The sequence below is a fragment of the Mobula hypostoma genome, chromosome 2, assembly GCF_963921235.1.
Source record: "Mobula hypostoma chromosome 2, sMobHyp1.1, whole genome shotgun sequence".
Taxonomy (NCBI): domain Eukaryota; kingdom Metazoa; phylum Chordata; class Chondrichthyes; order Myliobatiformes; family Myliobatidae; genus Mobula; species Mobula hypostoma.
Window position 1 is genome coordinate 45770797 of NC_086098.1, and position 18389 is coordinate 45789185.

Genomic DNA, 18389 nt, shown 5'->3' on the forward strand with positions numbered 1-18389 from the left:
TTAGGGAATCCTGCACAATGACTCCTAAGTCCCTTTGCACCTCAGATTTTAGAATTTAAATAGTCAACGCTTTCATTTCTTCTACCAAAGTGCATGACCATACACTTTATTCCATCTGCCACTTCTTTGCCAATTCTCCTAATGTGTGTAAGTCCTTCTATAGTCTCCCTACTTCCTCAAAACTACTTGTCCCGCAACCTATCTTCATATCATCTGCAAACTTTGCAACAAAGTCATCGATTCCATCATCCAAATCATTGACATATAACATAAAAAGAATCAGTCCCAACACAGACCCCTGTGGAACATCACTAGTCACATGCAGCGAGCTAGAAAAGGCTCCTTTTATTCCCATTCTTTGCGTCCTGCCAGTCAGTCACTGCTTTATCCATGCTGGAATCTTTCCTGTAATACCATGGGCTCGTAGCTTGCTAAGCAGCCTCAAGTGTGGTACCTTGTCAAAGACCTTCTGAAAATTGAAGTACACAACATCAACCGATTCTCCTTTGTCTATCCTGCTTGATGCTTCCTCAAAGAATTTTAATGGATTTTTCAGGCATGACTTTCCCTTGAGGAAACCATGCTGACAACAGCCTATTTTACCATGAGTCTCCAAGTAGCCTGAGAGCTCATCCTTAATAATCAACTCCAATATCTTCCCAACTATTGAGGTCAGACTAATTGGCCTATAGTTTCCTTTCTTCTGCCTCTCTCCCTTCTTGAAGAGTGCGGTGACATTTGCAACTTTCCAGTCAAATGCAATTTATTTGTTATTATTATTACTCTGTTTCCTTCTGTATTTGCACGGTATGTTGTCTTTTGCACATTGGTTGTTTGTCTGTCCTTGGTTTTATTATTTTTCTGGATTTACTGAGTAACCCATAAGGAAACGAATCTTATATAATATATATAGAGCATGTACTTTGATAATAAATTTATTTTGAACTTTGAACTTTGAAAATATATTGCAATGCAAGACAGAATTGAGACATATTTCAAGGCAAGTTTTATTCCTACATGAAGCTTCTGCCCCAACATATATAGGTTTGTTAAATACAAATACTGAGGCGAGAATTGCTTTTGATTTTTCAATACAAAGCTGCATTAATTGTAAAAGCTGCCAATAAAACAGTGAAGGAGAAGGTGTTAGATAAGTAGACTAGCTGGTTTTGGAGTCATGGTGACAAGGATTGCCTGTAGCTCCTATATAATGGAGAGCTAAGCTTGATGAACAAATCAATAGCAATCATCAAATAAAATACTTACCAAAGGCAACAGACAAGAAACAAACTGATAAGGAAACTCAGTAGATTCTGCCTGACCCACTGAGTTTCTTCAGCAATTTGCTTTGCTCCAGATTCCAATGTCTGCAGTATCTTGTGTTTCTAAGACAGGAGAAAAAAATTAGGCTAATGTAACTGCTTCTGGAGTCTAATCCTAGTGATGTGCTATTATATGTGTGTCAAAAGTGTCAGACCACATTAGAGATTTAAATTATTTGCTATTAATTCATATTTTATATAATTCTACATCCACTATGGAGTCCTGCCTATTAGTAACAAATATGAGCAACAAGACATCCAGCCTTACAGGTCTTTCAGTCTAGAAATATCTAAATAAATAGGAGATTTTGCATGTAACTACCCCTGGCATACCTCTGGTAAGCAACATAAGACCATTAAGCATAGGAGCAGAATTAAGTCATTCGGCCCATCGAGTCATCTCTGCCATTCCATCATGACTGATTTAAATCCCTTTCAAACCCATTCTCCTGTCTTTTCCCCATAACCTTTGACACCTTGATTATTCAAGAACCTGTCAACCTCCACCTCAAATATACCCAATGACTTGACTGCTCAGCCATCTGTGGCAATGAGTTCCATATATTCACCACAGTCAGGATAAAGAAATGTTTTCCTCATCTCTAATCAAAATGGACATCAATTCTGTTCCTGCTGGTCATAGACGCCCCCCATTATAGGAAACATCCTCTCCACATACACTCTATCTATCCTTTCAATATTTGATAGGTTTCAATGAGAACCCCCCCCACACACACCATTCTTCTAAACTCCAATAAGTACAGGCCCAGAGCCATAAAGCACTACGCATATGTTAACCCTTTCATTCCTAGCATCATTCTCATGGACTGTCTTTGGACCCCTCTCCTATGCCAGCACATCTTTTCTTAGGTAAGGGGCACAAAAGTGCTCACAATGCTCCAATTGTGAACATGAATAATGCCTTATAAAGCCTCAGCATTACATAGAAACATAGAAAATAGGTGCAGGAGTAGGCCATTCGGCCCTTTGAGCCTGCACCGCCATTTATTATGATCATGGCTGATCATCCAACTCAGAACCCCGCCCCAGCCTTCCCTCCATACCCCCTGATCCCCGTAGCCACAAGGGCCATATCTAACTCCCTCTTAAATATAGCCAATGAACTGGCCTCAACTGTTCCCTGTGGCAGAGAATTCCACAGATTCACCACTCTCTGTGTGAAGAAGTTTTTCCTAATCTCGGTCCTAAAAGGCTTCCCCTTTATCCTCAAACTGTGACCCCTTGTTCTGAACTTCCCCAACATTGGGAACAATCTTCTTGCATCTAGCCTGTCCAATCCCTTTAGGATTTTATATGTTTCAATCAGATCCCCCCTCAATCTTCTAAATTCCAATGAGTACAAGCCCAGTTCATCCAATCTTTCTTCATATGAAAGTCCTGCCATCCCAGGAATCAATCTGGTGAACCTTCTTTGTACTCCCTCTATGGCAAGGATGTCTTTCCTCAGATTGGGGGACCAAAACTGCACACAATACTCCAGGTGTGGTCTCACCAAGGCCTTGTACAACTGCAGTAGTACCTCACTGCTCCTGTACTCGAATTCTCTCGCTATAAATGCCAGCATACCATTTGCCTTTTTCACCGCCTGCTGTACCTGCATGCCCACTTTCAATGACTGGTGTATAATGACACCCAGGTCTCGTTGCACCTCCCCTTTTCCTAATCAGCCACCATTCAGATAATAATCTGTTTTCCTATTTTTGCCACCAAAGTGGATAACTTCACATTTATCCACATTAAATTGCATCTGCCATGAATTTGCCCACTCACCCAATCTATCCAAGTCACTCTGCATCCTCTTAGCATCCTCCTCACAGCTAACACTGCCACCTAGCTTCGTGTCATCCGCAAACTTGGAGATGCTGCATTTAATTCCCTCATCCAAGTCATTAATATATATTGTAAACAACTGGGGTCCTAGCACTGAGCCTTGCGGTACCCCACTAGTCACCGCCTGCCATTCTGAAAAGGTCCCGTTTATTCCCACTCTTTGCTTCCTGTCTGCTAACCAATTCTCCATCCACATCAATACCTTACCCCCAATACCGTGTGCTTTAAGTTTGCACACTAATCTCCTGTGTGGGACCTTGTCAAAAGCCTTTTGAAAATCCAAATATACCACATCCACTGGTTCTCCCCTATCCACTCTACTAGTTACATCCTCAAAAAATTCTCTGAGATTCGTGAGACATGATTTTCCTTTCACAAATCCATGCTGACTTTGTCCGATGATTTCACCGCTTTCCAAATGTGCTGTTATCACATCTTTGCTAACTGACTCCAGCAGTTTCCCCACCACCGACGTTAGGCTAACCGGTCTATAATTCCCCGGTTTCTCTCTCCCTCCTTTTTTAAAAAGTGGGGTTACATTAGCCACCCTCCAATCCTCAGGAACTAGTCCAGAATCTAACGAGTTTTGAAAAATTATCACTAATGCATCCACTATTTCTTGGGCTACTTCCTTAAGCACTCTAGGATGCAGACCATCTGGCCCTGGGGATTTATCTACCTTCAATCCCTTCAATTTACCTAACACCACTTCCCTACTAACTTGTATTTCGCTCAGTTCCTCCATCTCACTGGACCCTCTGTCCCCTACTATTTCTGGAAGATTATTTATGTCCTCCTTAGTGAAGACAGAACCAAAGTAATTATTCAATTGGTCTGCCATGTCCTTGCTCCCCATAATCAATTCACCTGTTTCTGTCTGTAGGGGACCTACATTTGTCTTTACCAGTCTTTTCCTTTTTACATATCTATAAAAGCTTTTACAGTCAGTTTTTATGTTCCCTGCCAGTTTTCTCTCATAATCTTTTTTCCCCTTCCTAATTAAGCCTTTTGTCCTCCTCTGCTGAACTCTGAATTTCTCCCAGTCCTCAGGTGAGCCACTTTCTCTGGCTAATTTGTATGCTTCTTCTTTGGAATTGATACTATCCCTAATTTCTCTTGTCAGCCACGGGTGCACTACCTTCCTTGATTTATTCTTTTGCCAAACTGGGATGAACAATTGTTGTAGTTCATCCATGCAACCTTTAAATGCTTGCCATTGCATATCCACCGTCAATCCTTTAAGTGTCATTTGCCAGTCTATCTTAGCTAATTCATGTCTCATTCCTTCAAAAATACCCCTCTTTAAGTTCAGAACCTTTGTTTCTGAATTAACTATGTCACTCTCCATCTTAATGAAGAATTCCACCATATTATGGTCACTCTTACCCAAGGGGCCTCTCACGACAAGATTGCTAATTAACCCTTCCTCATTGCTCAAAACCCAGTCTAGAATAGCCTGCTCTCTAGTTGGTTCCTCGACATGTTGGTTCAAAAAACCATCCTGCATACATTCCAAGAAATCCTCTTCTTCAGCATCTTTACCAATTTGGTTCACCCAATCTACATGTAGATTGAAGTCACCCATTATAACTGCTGTTCCTTTATTGCACACATTTCTAATGTCCTGTTTAATACCATCTCCAACCTCACTACTACTGTTAGGTGGCCTGTACACAACTCCCACCAGCGTCTTCTGCCGCTTAGTGTTACGCAGCTCTACCCATATCGATTCCACATCTTCCTGGCTTATGTCCTTCCTTTCTATTGCATTAATCTCTTCTTTAACCAGCAACGCCACCCCACCTCCCCTTCCTTCATGTCTATCCCTCCTGAATATTGAATATCCCTGAACGTTGAGCTCCCATCCCTGGTCACCCCAGAGCCATGTCTCTGTGATCCCAACTATATCATAATCATTAATAACAATCTGCACTTTCAATTCATCCACCTTATTACGAATGCTCCTTGCATTGACACATAAGGCCTTCAGGCGCTCTTCTACAACTCTCTTAGCCCTTATACAATTATGTTGAAAAGTGGCCCTTTTTAATGCTTGCCCTGGATTTGTCGGCCTGCCACTTTTACTTTTCTCCTTAGTACTTTTTGCTTCTACCCTCACTTTACACCCGTCTGTCTCTCTGCACTGGTTCCCATCCTCCTGTTGTGAACTAACTTCCTCACGCCTAGCCTCTTTAATTTGATTCTCACCCCCCAACCATTCTAGTTTAAAGTCACCTCAGTAGCCCTCGCTAATCTCCCTGCCAGGATATTGGTCCCCCTAGGATTCAAGTGTATCCCATCCTTTTTGTACAGGTCACGCCTGCGCCAAAAGAGGTTCCAATGATCCAAAAACTTAAATCCCTGCCCCCGGCTCCAATCCCTCAGACACGCATTTATCCTCCACCTCATCGCATTCCTACTCTCACTGTCGCGTGGCACAGGCAGTAATCCCGAGATTACTACCTTTGCGGTCCTTTTTCTCAACTCCCTTTTAACTCTCTATATTTTCCTTTCAGGACCTCTTCCCTTTTCCTACCTATGTCATTGGTACCTATATGTACCACGACCTCTGGCTCCTCACCCTCCCACTTCAGGATATCTTGGACACGATCAGAAATATCCCGGACCCTGGCACCCGGGAGGCAAACTACCATCCGGGTCTCTGGACTGCGTCCACAGAATCACCTATCTGACCCCCTTACTATCGAGTCCCCTATTACAACTGCCCTCCTCTTCCTTTCCCTACCCTTCTGAGCTACAAGGCCAGACTCTGTGCCGGAGGCACGGCCACTGTCGCTTCCCCCGGATAAGCTGTCCCCCCCAACAGTACTCAAACAGGAGTACCTATTGTTAAGGGGCACAGCCACCGGGCTACTCCCTATTACCTGACTCTTCCCCTTCCCCCTCCTAACCGTGACCCACTTGTCTGCCTCCCGTGGCCCCGGCGTGACCACCTGCCTGCAACTCCTCTCTATCAACTCCTCACTCTCCCTGACCAGACGAAGGTCATCGAGCTGCAGCTCCAGTTCCGTAACGCGGTCCCTTAGGAGCTGCATCTCGATGCACTTGGCGCAGATGTAGACGTCCGGGAGGCTTGGAGATTCCAGGGCCTCCCACATCCGACACCGAGAACAGCAAACTGCCCTCACACTCATACAGACAGAAACAGGTGAATTGATTATGGGGAGCAAGGACATGGCAGACCAATTGAATAATTACTTTGGTTCTGTCTACATCCTTGCCTTTGTATTCTAGGCCTCTTGAATTCAGAGTCCAAACTCTGGACCCACTCTCATTGCTCTAACTATGTACTATGTACTAGTACATAGTACATAGTACACAACTAACTATGTACTAGCAAAAAAAAACTTACTACAACTTACTTAGAACATCCACCTGTGCTTGCCCAAGCACGTATTCACCAAGCCGTTTGAGCCAAAGCCTGACCACTCTAACACTGGCCCACTCACACAATGGCTACTCCCTTCTTTTTATTGGCTCAATGCTGATGGCAGCCCAGTGAAATGAACCAAAGATCTGGGTCCATTGCCTGTGATGAAAGAGGTGAAATTTCCATGAGCTTATGAAGATGACTGTTGCTAGAATTAGAATATATTTAAATCTTACATCCATCCCACACTGTGAGGCAGTAAAAATCTTTGCATTATGACTCCATTGCAATGTACAGACATGTGAATTTAAAAGTCTTATGGCTTGTAGAAAGAAGCTGTCCCATAGCCTGGTGGTCCTGGCTTTAATGCTGCAGTAGTGTTTGCCAGACAGAAGCAGCTAAAACAGTTTATGGTTGGGGTGACTGGTGTGTCGATGATCTTCCAGGCCTTCATTCTGCACCTGCTGTTCTAAGTATCCTCAGTAGAGTGAGGTTCATGTCCACAGATGCACTGGGCTATCTGTATCACTTTCTGCAGTGCCCTGCGATCAAAGTTGGTGCAGTTCCCATACCAGGCGGTGATACAGCCAGTCAGGAAGCTCTCAATGATGTCCCTGTAGAAGGCCTTGAGGATTTGGGGGCCCATGCCAAACTTCTTCAGTCTCCTGAGGTAGAAGCGATGCTGTTGTGCTTTTTTTGCCATAAAGCTGGTATGTAAAGTCTAGGTGAGATCATCGGTGATGTTTATGCCAAGTAACTTGAAACTACTCACCCTCTCAACTGCAGACCCATTAATGTTGATCAGGCCAAGCCTGTTTCCGTTCCTCCTGTAATCCACAATCAGCTCTTTCATTTTTTTGGACATCAAGGGAGAAGTTGTTATCATGGCACCACTGTGTCAGGGCGTGAACCTCTCCTCTGTAGGCTGCCTCATTACCGCTAGAAATAAGGCCAATCAATATTGTGTCATTTAGATTATGAGAACACTCAGTCCTCTTTTATTGTCATTTAGAAATGCATACATGCATTAAGAAATAATACAATGTTTCTCCGGAGTGATATCACAGAAAACAGGACAAAACAAAGACTAACACTGACAGAACCACATAATTATAACATATAGTTACAGCAGTGCAAAGCAATACCATAATTTGATGAAGAGCAAACCATGGGCACGGAAAAATAGTCTCAAAGTCCCCGAGTCGATTGACTCCCGAGTCCCCGGTAACGGCGGCAAAAGGGAGAAACTCCCTGCCATAAACCTCCAGGCACCATCAACTTGCTGATGCCCTGGAAGCAGCCGACCACAGCCAACACTGAGTCCACCCGTCCGAAAACTTCGAGCCTCCGACCAGCCCCTCCGATACATCCTCCCGAGTGCCATCCTCTGCCGAGTGCCTTTGACCTAGCCCCGGCCGCTGAAACAAGCAAAGCCGAGGATTCGGGGCCTTCTGCTCCAGAGATTCTGGTTACCACACAGTAGCAGCGGCAAGGAAGCGAACTCTCTGACGGTGGTGTCTGAAAAGAGGATGCTGTCCAAGTTGCATGCCATCTTGGTCAATGTCTCCCATCCACTACATAATGTACTGGGTGGGCACAGGAGTACATTCAGCCAGAGACTCATTCCTCCGCGATGCGACACAGAGCGTCATAGGAAGTCATTCCTGCCTGTGGCCATCAAACTTTACAACTCCTCCTTTGGAGGGTCAGACACCCTGAGCCAATAGGCTGGTCCTGGTCTTATTTCCTGGAATAATTTACATATTAATATTTAATTATTTATGGTTTTAGTACTATTTAATTATTTATGGTGCAACTGTAACAAAAACCAATTTCCCCTGGGATCAATAAAGTATGACTATTTCAGAAGTTTTCCAGATGTTCCTCCATACTCTCACGTCCGTCTCCATCAAATCAGAATTGTGCATGGTCCCCTACTTGATTACTAGATTACAGATATCAATCATCGGAGAGGCCTCACGTGCTGCCGTCGCGCCGCCATCTTCTCCTCCTCCTGACCATTTGCAAAATTGATCAGCAGGTTGGAGCTGTTTGTGGCAGTAAGTCTTGGATGCAAAGGGAGTTGAGAAGGAGACTCAGAACACAACCCTGAGGGGCACCGGTGTTGAGGGTCAGAGGGGCAGAAGTGAGGGGGCCCATCCTTACCCCCTGTCAGCCAGGATCAAGCTGCACAAGGTGGGTGCGGGCTGAGGTGTCTTAGCTTCCTGTTAAGTCTGGGGGGAATTATGGTTTGAATGCTGAACCAGTTTTCTAACGTATGCTACATTGAGTAGTTTGGATTAATCATTTTGAGGACTTCTATAGAAGGACACAGTTTGAGGTGAGGATGTAGCAAGCTTCAAATCAGGTTGTCTAGCTCGAGTTTAATGGCCAAATGGTCAAACAACAAAGAAAAAGGGAAACTACAAATATAGAGCTGCCTGTTTCAGAGCATGTGATTGCATCACTGGTCAAAGGGAAAAACAGCATCCATGAGCTGGAGGCAAAAGCAGCTCGATGGTTTCACCATTCTTTGCAGAGACAGGGCAAATTAGGCTTTTAAAGGCAGAAGAGGTGTGTGTGCTTTATGATTAAATCATCATGGTGCACAAACGTGAAAGTTCTCTCTCAGTCCTGCTCACCCAGCCAGAAACACCTAGAAGTCAAATTTTGTCCATTTTTATCTGCAAAGGGAGATTTATCCGGATAGCAGTGTGCATTCCAACTCAGGCCAATATCAGGCAGGTGCTAGAGGAGCTGAGCAATGTAATCAGAAGGCATAAACCTGCGTACCCTGATGGTTTCCTTGACGTTGCGGGAGATATTTAGCAGGCCAGCTTGAAGAGGTCTCTGAACAACTACCAACAATATATCATCTTTGGAACTAGAGGAGCCAACACACTTGACCACTGTTATGCCATCATCAAGAATGATTACTGTGCCATCCCACGCCCACATATTGGAAAGTCCGATCACCTGACTGTACTTCTACTCCCAGCATATAGGCAAAGACTAAAGACCACAGCACCAGTGGTGAGGAGCAAGGGAGGTGGAGGAGCACTTACAGGACAGCTTTGTGTCAGTGGACTGGACAATATTCAGGGATTCATCTTCAAGTCTGAATGAATATGCCACAGTTGACACTGACTTCATCAAGACCTGTCTGCCTTCAAGAACATACCAGACATATCCAAACTAAAAGCCATGGATAAACCAGGAGGGTCATAGTTTGCTGAGGACTAGATATGTGGCATTCAAGACCACGGATCCAAACATATGCAAGAAGTCCAGGTATGAACTATGGAAGGCTATTTTAAGGGTGAAGAAACAATTTCAATTGAGGTTAGAGACGGAGTCGGACACATGTCAGAACAGAAATCTATGCATAGAGCTAAAAGTGATGGGAGAGACCTTAAATTCATTTTTTGCATCTGTGTTTACTTGGGAGATGAACACAAAAGCTATGGAAGTGAAGCTAAGCGGCAGCAAGATCGTGGACCCTATACAGATTATAGCAGAAGAAGTGTCTGCTATCTTGAGGCAAATGAGGGTATATAAATTTTCAGTTCCTCAGACTCTGTGGGATGCAAGTGCAGAAGTGCAGGGGCTGTAGCAGAGATATTTAAATCATCCTTTGTAACAGGTGAGGTACCGATGGATTGGAGGATAGCTGGTGTTGCTCTGCTATTTATGAAAGGCTTTAAAAATAAACCAGAAAGTTATAGGCTAGGAGGCCTGACATCAGTTGTTGTTGGAAAGTGGACTTTAGCAAAATATTTAACAAGGTCCCAAATGGAAGGTTGGTTAGGAAGTTTCAGTCACTTGGCATTCAAATTGAGGTAGTAAATTGGATTAAACATCGGCATTGTGGGGAGAAGCCAGTGGTAGTAGACGGTTGACTCTCTGACTGAAGGCCTGTGACTCGTGAAGTGCCGCAGGAATTGGAGCTGGGTCCATTGTTGTTGATAGAGAACATTGTTGTTCTCTATCAACGATCTGGATGATAATGTGGTTAACTGGATCAGCACATTTGTGGATGACGCCAAGGTAGGGGGTGTAGTGAACAGTGAAGAAGACAATTAGAAACTTCAGCATGATTAGGACCAGCTAGAAAAACATGCTGAACATGGCAAATGGAATTTAATGCAGACCTGTGCAAGGTGCTGCAATTCAGTAGACCAACCAGGGTAGGTCTTACACAGTGAACGGTAGAGCACTAGAGAGTGTGGTACAACAAAGGAATCTGGTAATACAGGTCCATAATTCATTGAAAGTTGTCTCACAGGCAGATACGGTTGTAAAGAAAACTTTTGGCATATTGGCTTTCATAAATCGAAGTACTGAGTACAGGAGATGGAATGTTATGTTGAAGTTGTATAAGACATTGGTGAGGCCTAATTTAGAGTGTTGTGTGGAGTTTTGTTCACCAACCTACAGGAAAAATGTAAATAAGGTTGAAAGACTACAGAGAATATTTACAAGGATGTTTCCATGGTATACTTTTCTATGACTCTGTTATTCTATGACTCAGTCCTCATCAAGGGATCAGAAGAGGAAAGGTGAGCAGTTTCAAGTTCCTGACTGTCAACATCTTCAACATCTATCCTGGGCCCAACGTATTGATGCAACTACAAAGAAGGTACTATAGCAGCTCTATTTCGTTTGGAGTTTGATAAGAATTGGTATGTCACCAAAGATACTCACAAGTTTCTACAGCAGTATCGTGGAAAGTGTTCTGACTGGCTGCATCACCATCTGGTACGGAGGAGCCACTGCACAGGATAAGAAAAAGCTGCAGAAGGTTGTAAACTCAGCCAGCTCCACCACGGGGACTGGCCGCCCCAGCTTCCAGGACACGTTCAAAAGGTGATACCTCAAAAAAGCAACATACACCCAGGATATGCCATTTTCACATTGCTTCCATCAAGGAGGAGGTACAGGAGCCTAATGGTACACACTCAATATCTCAGAAACAGCTTCTTACCTTCCCTCATCAGATTTCTGAATGGACAATGAACCTAAGAACATTACCTCACTATTTATTTTTCCTCTATTTTTGCACTACTAATTAATTTTTATATACAGTATATTCTTATTGTAATCTATAGTTTTTATTATTATATTTTACAATGTCATTCTGCTGTAAAACAACAAATTTAATGACATATGCCAGTGACATTAATCCTGATTCTGTTTCTGAAAAGCCTTTCGATACAGATTACTGACATGGAATGAAATACGTTGGCAGTGACACCATAGTAACAAAGCACTTCTTGCAACAAAATACAAAAAACTGAGATACAAAGGGACTTGGGAGTCTTTGTGCAGAATTCCCTGAAGGTTAAGTTGCAGGTTGAGTCTGTGATGAGGAAGGCAAATGAGGACAAGAATATAAAGCAAGGATGTAATGTTGAAACTTTATAAAGCACTGGTGAGGCCTCATTTGGAGTATTGTGAGCAGGTTTGGGCCCTTTGTCTTGGAAAGGATTTGCTGAAACTGGAGAAGGCTCAAAGGATGTTCATGAAAATGATTCCAGGATTGAATGGCTTGTCATATGAAGAGTGCTCTGGGTCTGTATTCATTAGAATTCAGAGGAATTGGGGGTGACCTTATTGAAACCTATCACACAGAGAAAGGCTTTGATAGAGTGAATGTGGAGAGGCTATTTCTTTTGGATTTGTGGAATTCTTCGCCACAGGCAGCTGTGGAGGCCGTCTTCATATACATTTAAGGCAGAGGTTGATAGATTCTTGATTTGTCAGGGCATGAAGGGATATGGCAATAAGTATGGAGATTGGGGCTGAGAGGAAAATTAGATCAACCATGATGGAATGGCGAAGCAGACTCGATGAGCCGAATGGCTTCATTCTGCTCCTATATCATTTGGTCTTATGGCCTCATAATGCTCTTAGTGAGGGTATCTCTATAGTGGTACCCTCTCACTAAAAGCAGTTTGGTTCAGTAGCACTTTATTGACAGTAAGTAATAAATAGAGGTCTGCTGAGGAATTTCTATTATCTGGGAAATAAATTGATAATATAAATAAGAAAACAGTATGTCAATATTACTAGCCCTTCCTTCAGTTAGTCCTGACGAAGGGTCTTGGCCCGAAACGTCGACTGTACTTGTTCCTAGAGATGCTGCTTGGTCTGCTGCATTCACCAGCAACTTTGATGTGTGTTGCTTGAATTTCTAGCATCTGCAGAATCCCTTGTGTTTATGTCAATATTTATTGTTTTGTGCAGTTTAGTAGATTATTAATGCTTTCTTCTATTTTCATTTTTACAATTTGAGGTGCATTTTATTTGGAACAAAAACCAAGCCCAGCCCAAATCTCTGACTTTTCGCTGACTTAAAGGAAACACTCATAAATTCAGGGAGGGTGTAGTCACTTCTGTTCTAGTTTTCCTGAATATGTGATGCCACAGAACACACTAATCTCCTTTACTCATGTCAAATGCAGTTGCCCCAACAGGATCAGTGAACTGCCCATTAAAATTGCATGTCCATCCAGTGGAAGATAATGGCGGGGATTAAAATATACTTTTTATTGCACCTTGAAGTCTGTCAGTTCAAGAATAATTACTGTTAGACATAGGAGGAGAATTAGGCTATTCAGCCCATTGAGTCTGCTAGGTTCTCAAAAAATAGAAACAAATGTAATGTGGTTGGCTCAACATCATATATTAATAGAAGCATTTTTAAAATAGGAGACAGTGTAATGGTTTTGTAGAATTTTTTTCTCTTTATGATTTTGAATTTTATATATTTTAGAAGTTATACTTCATCGTTTGGATTTTCTGTTATACACATGAGATTTCTGGAAGTTCTTCATCTTTCTTCAGAAATTTCTGTATTCACGTGTTTAAAATTCAAGCTAAGCTCAGTAATTTTAGCAAAGAAGGTATGTGTTTATACATTTGTGGGTTCTGTTTCAGATTATTGATATTATTATGTCTCTCCTTGACTTGTAAATGTACTGGGTTTTTCTTGCTTAAGATGTAGAATGGCTTTTATTTTTTAATTGATTGTAATCTCTTACTGGAATTACCTTATTGGCTATGAAGCTGTGCAATGTTCGGAAAAGGATGCAAAATGCACCAAATAAATGACCGTGTTTCTTTCCTTATTTCAAAAAATATCTTTCTAATAACCTCATAAAACTACTCACAGTAATGTTCAGTTTTTCTTAATATAGCAGTTAAGCTTCATCTTACTTCAGGAGATGGTAAAACGGGTGCAGAATAAAACATATTTTTCACTGATTTTGTATTCATGAAATTCTTCAGTTATTTTGCCCAAGACAAGTACTTGCATCAGCAGACCATAATATCACCACCCACCACTATAAAGAAATAGATGAAAGCTTAATCCTATCATTTTAGGAAAATAATTCTGACTAATTGCCATAATTTCAATAATTGCAATTGGTGAGGCAGAAAATGAATGCCATGTATTTTATGGAGTGAGACAACGATCAGAAGCATGTACACAAGATTTTCTTGAAAGAGGAAATTAAATAGGTTTTGGTCATATCGCTTAGAAGGAATAGACATGTCATATGACCAGGTCAAATGAAACATAGAAACATAGAAAACCTACAGCACAATACAGGCCCTTCAGCCCATAAAGCAGTGCTGAATATGTCCTTACCTTAGAACAACCTAGGCTTACACATAGCCCTCTATTTTTCTCAGCTCCATGTACCTATCCATGAGTCTCTTAAAAGACCCTATCGTATCCGCCTCCACCACCGCTGCAGGCAGCCCATTCCACGCACTCACCACTCTCTGCCTAAAAAATTTAGCCCAACATCTCCTCTGTACCTACTTCCAAGCACTTTAAAACTATGCCATCTTGTGCTAGCCATTTCAGCCCTAGGGAAAAGCCTCTGATTATCCCATACGATCAATGCCTCTCATTATCTTGTACACCTCTATCAGGTCACCCCTCATCCTCTGTCGCTCCAAGGAGAGAAGGCTGAGTTCAATGAGTAGGAAGTTTTAAAATAAAATTACTGCTAGATTCACTGTTTATTGAATCTTCTTCAACAACATCAGAGACTGAAGAAACTTACTGCCAAGGAACTGATTTTTCCCAACACTCTTCCATCAAAACCAATTTAATCTGATTAAATTGCATTCCTCATTATTTCTAGGTCATAGGTCATTTCTAGGCTAGGGGCCACAATGGGGAACAGAAGAAGAAGGGAGAAAAGAAAACAAAAGAAAACTTAATTATTGGAAGGAGAAATCAATGTTCATGCTATCAGATTGGATTAAAAAAGATGTCGATAGACAAGTTGTCATTAGAGATGGGGACAGATAGATTGAGAGTGGGGAGAGAGGTGTCAGAAACTGACTAAGTGAATTCAAGGGCAGGGTTGAAGTTGAACGCAATGTTGATGAAATTGATGAGCTCAGCATGGGCGCATGAAGCAGTGCTAATGCAGTCATCAATGTTTCAATAGGTTTTAATAGGTACATTTAATGTCAGAGAAATGTATACAATATACATCCTGAAATTCTTTTTCCTCGCAAACATCCATGAAAACAGAGGAGTGCCCCACAGAATGAATGACAGTTAAAATGCTAGAACTCCAAAACCCCCGCCCCCAACTCCCCCACCCCACACACAAGCAGCAGGAAGGCAATGACCCCCCCACCAGCAAAATAGCATCAGCACCCTCCACCGAGCACTCAAGCATGCAGTAAGCATCAATAAAGACACAGACTTACAGTACCCAAAAAACTAATTGTTCACCCGGTAATTCATCATACCACAGGCTCTCCCTCTCCCTAATAAGAGAGAAAGAGGTGTCCCTGTTTCTCAGCGAGAGGGGAGTCATAACAAACAACTCGCTGATTTACCATGTTAAAAGCCTGTTGCATCTCTTTTTCTGAGCTCTGTGCCCAGAGAGTTGGCACCAGAAAGGCGCAGCTCTGCAGACACACAACCCCTGGCAGCTAACCTACTACTCCCAACGTTCCGTGACTCCCACGACGCTTCAGTCAGGGGCACCGGCCTAGAATCAGCACGTCCTCAGAGCCACGAAAGCCCGGAACCACTGAAGGTGCTCTGAGAGTGGGTCCCACTGCCACAAAGAACTGAAGTCATCGTGTAACTCCAGGTCAGAGTCTTCAAAGGAACCTTGAAAAGGGAAAAAAGAGATATCAAAGATAGAAATAGAGCTTTTTCCGAAGATGCAAGCAAAGGATTCATCGTTTAGCGCCGTCTTGACTTCGATCCAATTTAGCACAGAATGAGTTGGGAATGGTGAAGACACAGCAGAGATTAGAGTTGCGATCAGATGGAGCAGGAGAGTTGGTGGCAACAGAGGAGGGAGGATGGTTGGGGTGTTCACGGAATGTAGGTGGGAAGAGACATAGAGGCTCCAAGGACCCAAGAGGTAACTTGGGAGCCAGAGAGACCTGGGGTTGGAAAGTGGTAGAGGGGGAAGTGAAGCCCAGGGTCCCAGCGGCAGCAAGGAAGATCAGGCCCTGGAGGTGGTAGCAGCCGACGTCCAGGTTGGAGCTGGAGCTGGAGGCTGCATAATTCATCTAGTTCCTGGATCATTGGAACTAGAGTTAGTGATGTTGGTAGCCTCAGTCTGAAGACACCCAGGGCCATCAGAACCAATGTTGAGAATGGGAGGATCTTTGTTCTGGAGATATCTGACCGAGTTGATATCTGAGTGGAAGGCAGCAGAGCCAGAGTCTGCAGATGGGTGATCTTTCAATCCTTCCTGAACATAAGGAAGGCAAAGAACTGGTAGTTGAAGAGTTTTAAAATGGCATTACTTCGGACTGTGAAGAGTTTTCCAAAAGCATGAAAATGGTGAAGAGAATAAAGGTGAGAGATTCACATAATATTTACTCAAGAAAGAACGTTACACATCTGGAAAACACTAACCTCATCATTATTGAACAGATTTAGACTTAAAATCTCTCCTCTGGAAAATATGGTATCACAGCTTGAATTCATGAAGTGATTGGATATATTCGACTGCCAAAATGGCTGGTCCATTCCTTTAGGCTATGGATGCTATGGATTACGTATACCATAGATATGTAAGGGCATTTTCTGTGGCACTAAACCTACAACAGCTTGCTCTTGGTTATTTGTTTCTAAAACACATAACTGAGGGGGTCTGGGAATATAGACATATAATTCCTTGAAGGTGGCATCACAGACAGATAGAGTCACAAAGAAAGCTTCTGACACATTGGCCTTCATATATCTAAGAACTGACTTGGGATGTTGGGCATATCAGGTTGGTGCTGGATTACACGAGGGGGAATTCCTACAATGTCTAGGAGATGGCTTTTTAGAGAAACTTGTGGTTGAGCCCACTAGGGAATTCATAATTCTGGATTGGGTGTTGTGCAATGAACCAGAATTGATTAGAGAGAAGATAAAAGATCCGTTAGGGGTAAGTGATCATAATATGATTGAATTCACCCTGAAGTATGAGAAGGAAAAGCTAAAGTCATATGTATCAGTATTACAGTGGAGTAAAGGGAATTACAGAGGCACGGGAGGAGCTGACCAGAATTGATTGGAAAGGAACACTGGCAAGGATTATGGCAGAGCAGGAATGGCTGGAAGTTCTGGAAGTAATTCGGAAGGCACAGGGGATATACATACCAAGGAGGAATAAATATACTAAAGAAAAGATGACACAACTGTGGCTAACAAGAGAAGTCAAAGCCAACACAATAGGCAAAGCGAGGGCATATAATAAAGCAAAAATTTGCGTGAGGGTAGAGGATTAGGAAGCTTTTAAAAACAAACAGAAGGCAACTAAAAAGTCATTAAAGCAATACACATCAAAGTTGCTGGTGAACGCAGCAGGCGTTAGGAAGTCATTAAGAAGGTAAAGATGAATAGAAAAGTAAGCAAGCCAGTAATATTAAAGAGGATACCAAAAAGGTCTTCAATACATAAAGTGTAAAAGACAGGTGAGAGTGGATATCGGACTACTGAAAAACAATCCTGGAGAGGTAGTATTAGGAACCAACAAAAAGGTGGACAAACTGAATAAGTATTTTGTGTCAGTCTTCACTATTGAAGACACTAGCAATATGATGGAAGTTCCAGGTGTCAGGGGTCATGAGGTATGCAAAGTCACCATAAGTAGACAGAAGGTTATTGGGAAACTGCAAGGTCTGAAGGTAGATAAATCACCTGGACCAGACAGCGCACACCCCAGGGTTCTGAAAGAGGTGGCTGAAGAGATTAGGGAGGCATGAGTAAAGATCTTTCAAGGATCACTAGATTCTGAAATGGTTTTGGAAGACTGGAAACCTGCACTCTTCATGAAGGGAGAAAGGCAGAAGAAATGAACTTATAGATCAGGTAGTCTGATCTCAGTGATGGAAAAATGTTGAAGTTGACTATCAAGGATAGAGTCTCAGGGTACTTGGAGGCATATGATAAAATAGGCCACAGTCAGCATGGTTTCCTTCAAGCAAAATCTTGCTTGACAAATTTGTGGAATTCTTTGAAGAAATAATAAGCCATATAGACAAAGGAGATCAGTTGATATCGTGTACTTGGATTTTCAAAAAGCCTTTGACAAGGTGCCACACATGAGGCTGCTTAGCAAGCTATGAGCTCATGGTATTACAGGAAAGATTCTAGCATGGATAAGACAGCAGCTGATTGGCAGGAGGGAAAGCATGAGAATAAAGGGAGCCTTTTCTGACTGGCTGCCTGTGACCAGTAGTGTTCCATAGTGGTCTTTGTTGGCATTGATTCTTTTTACATTATATGTCAATGATTTGGATGAAGGAATTGATGGTTTTGTTGCAATGTTTGCAAA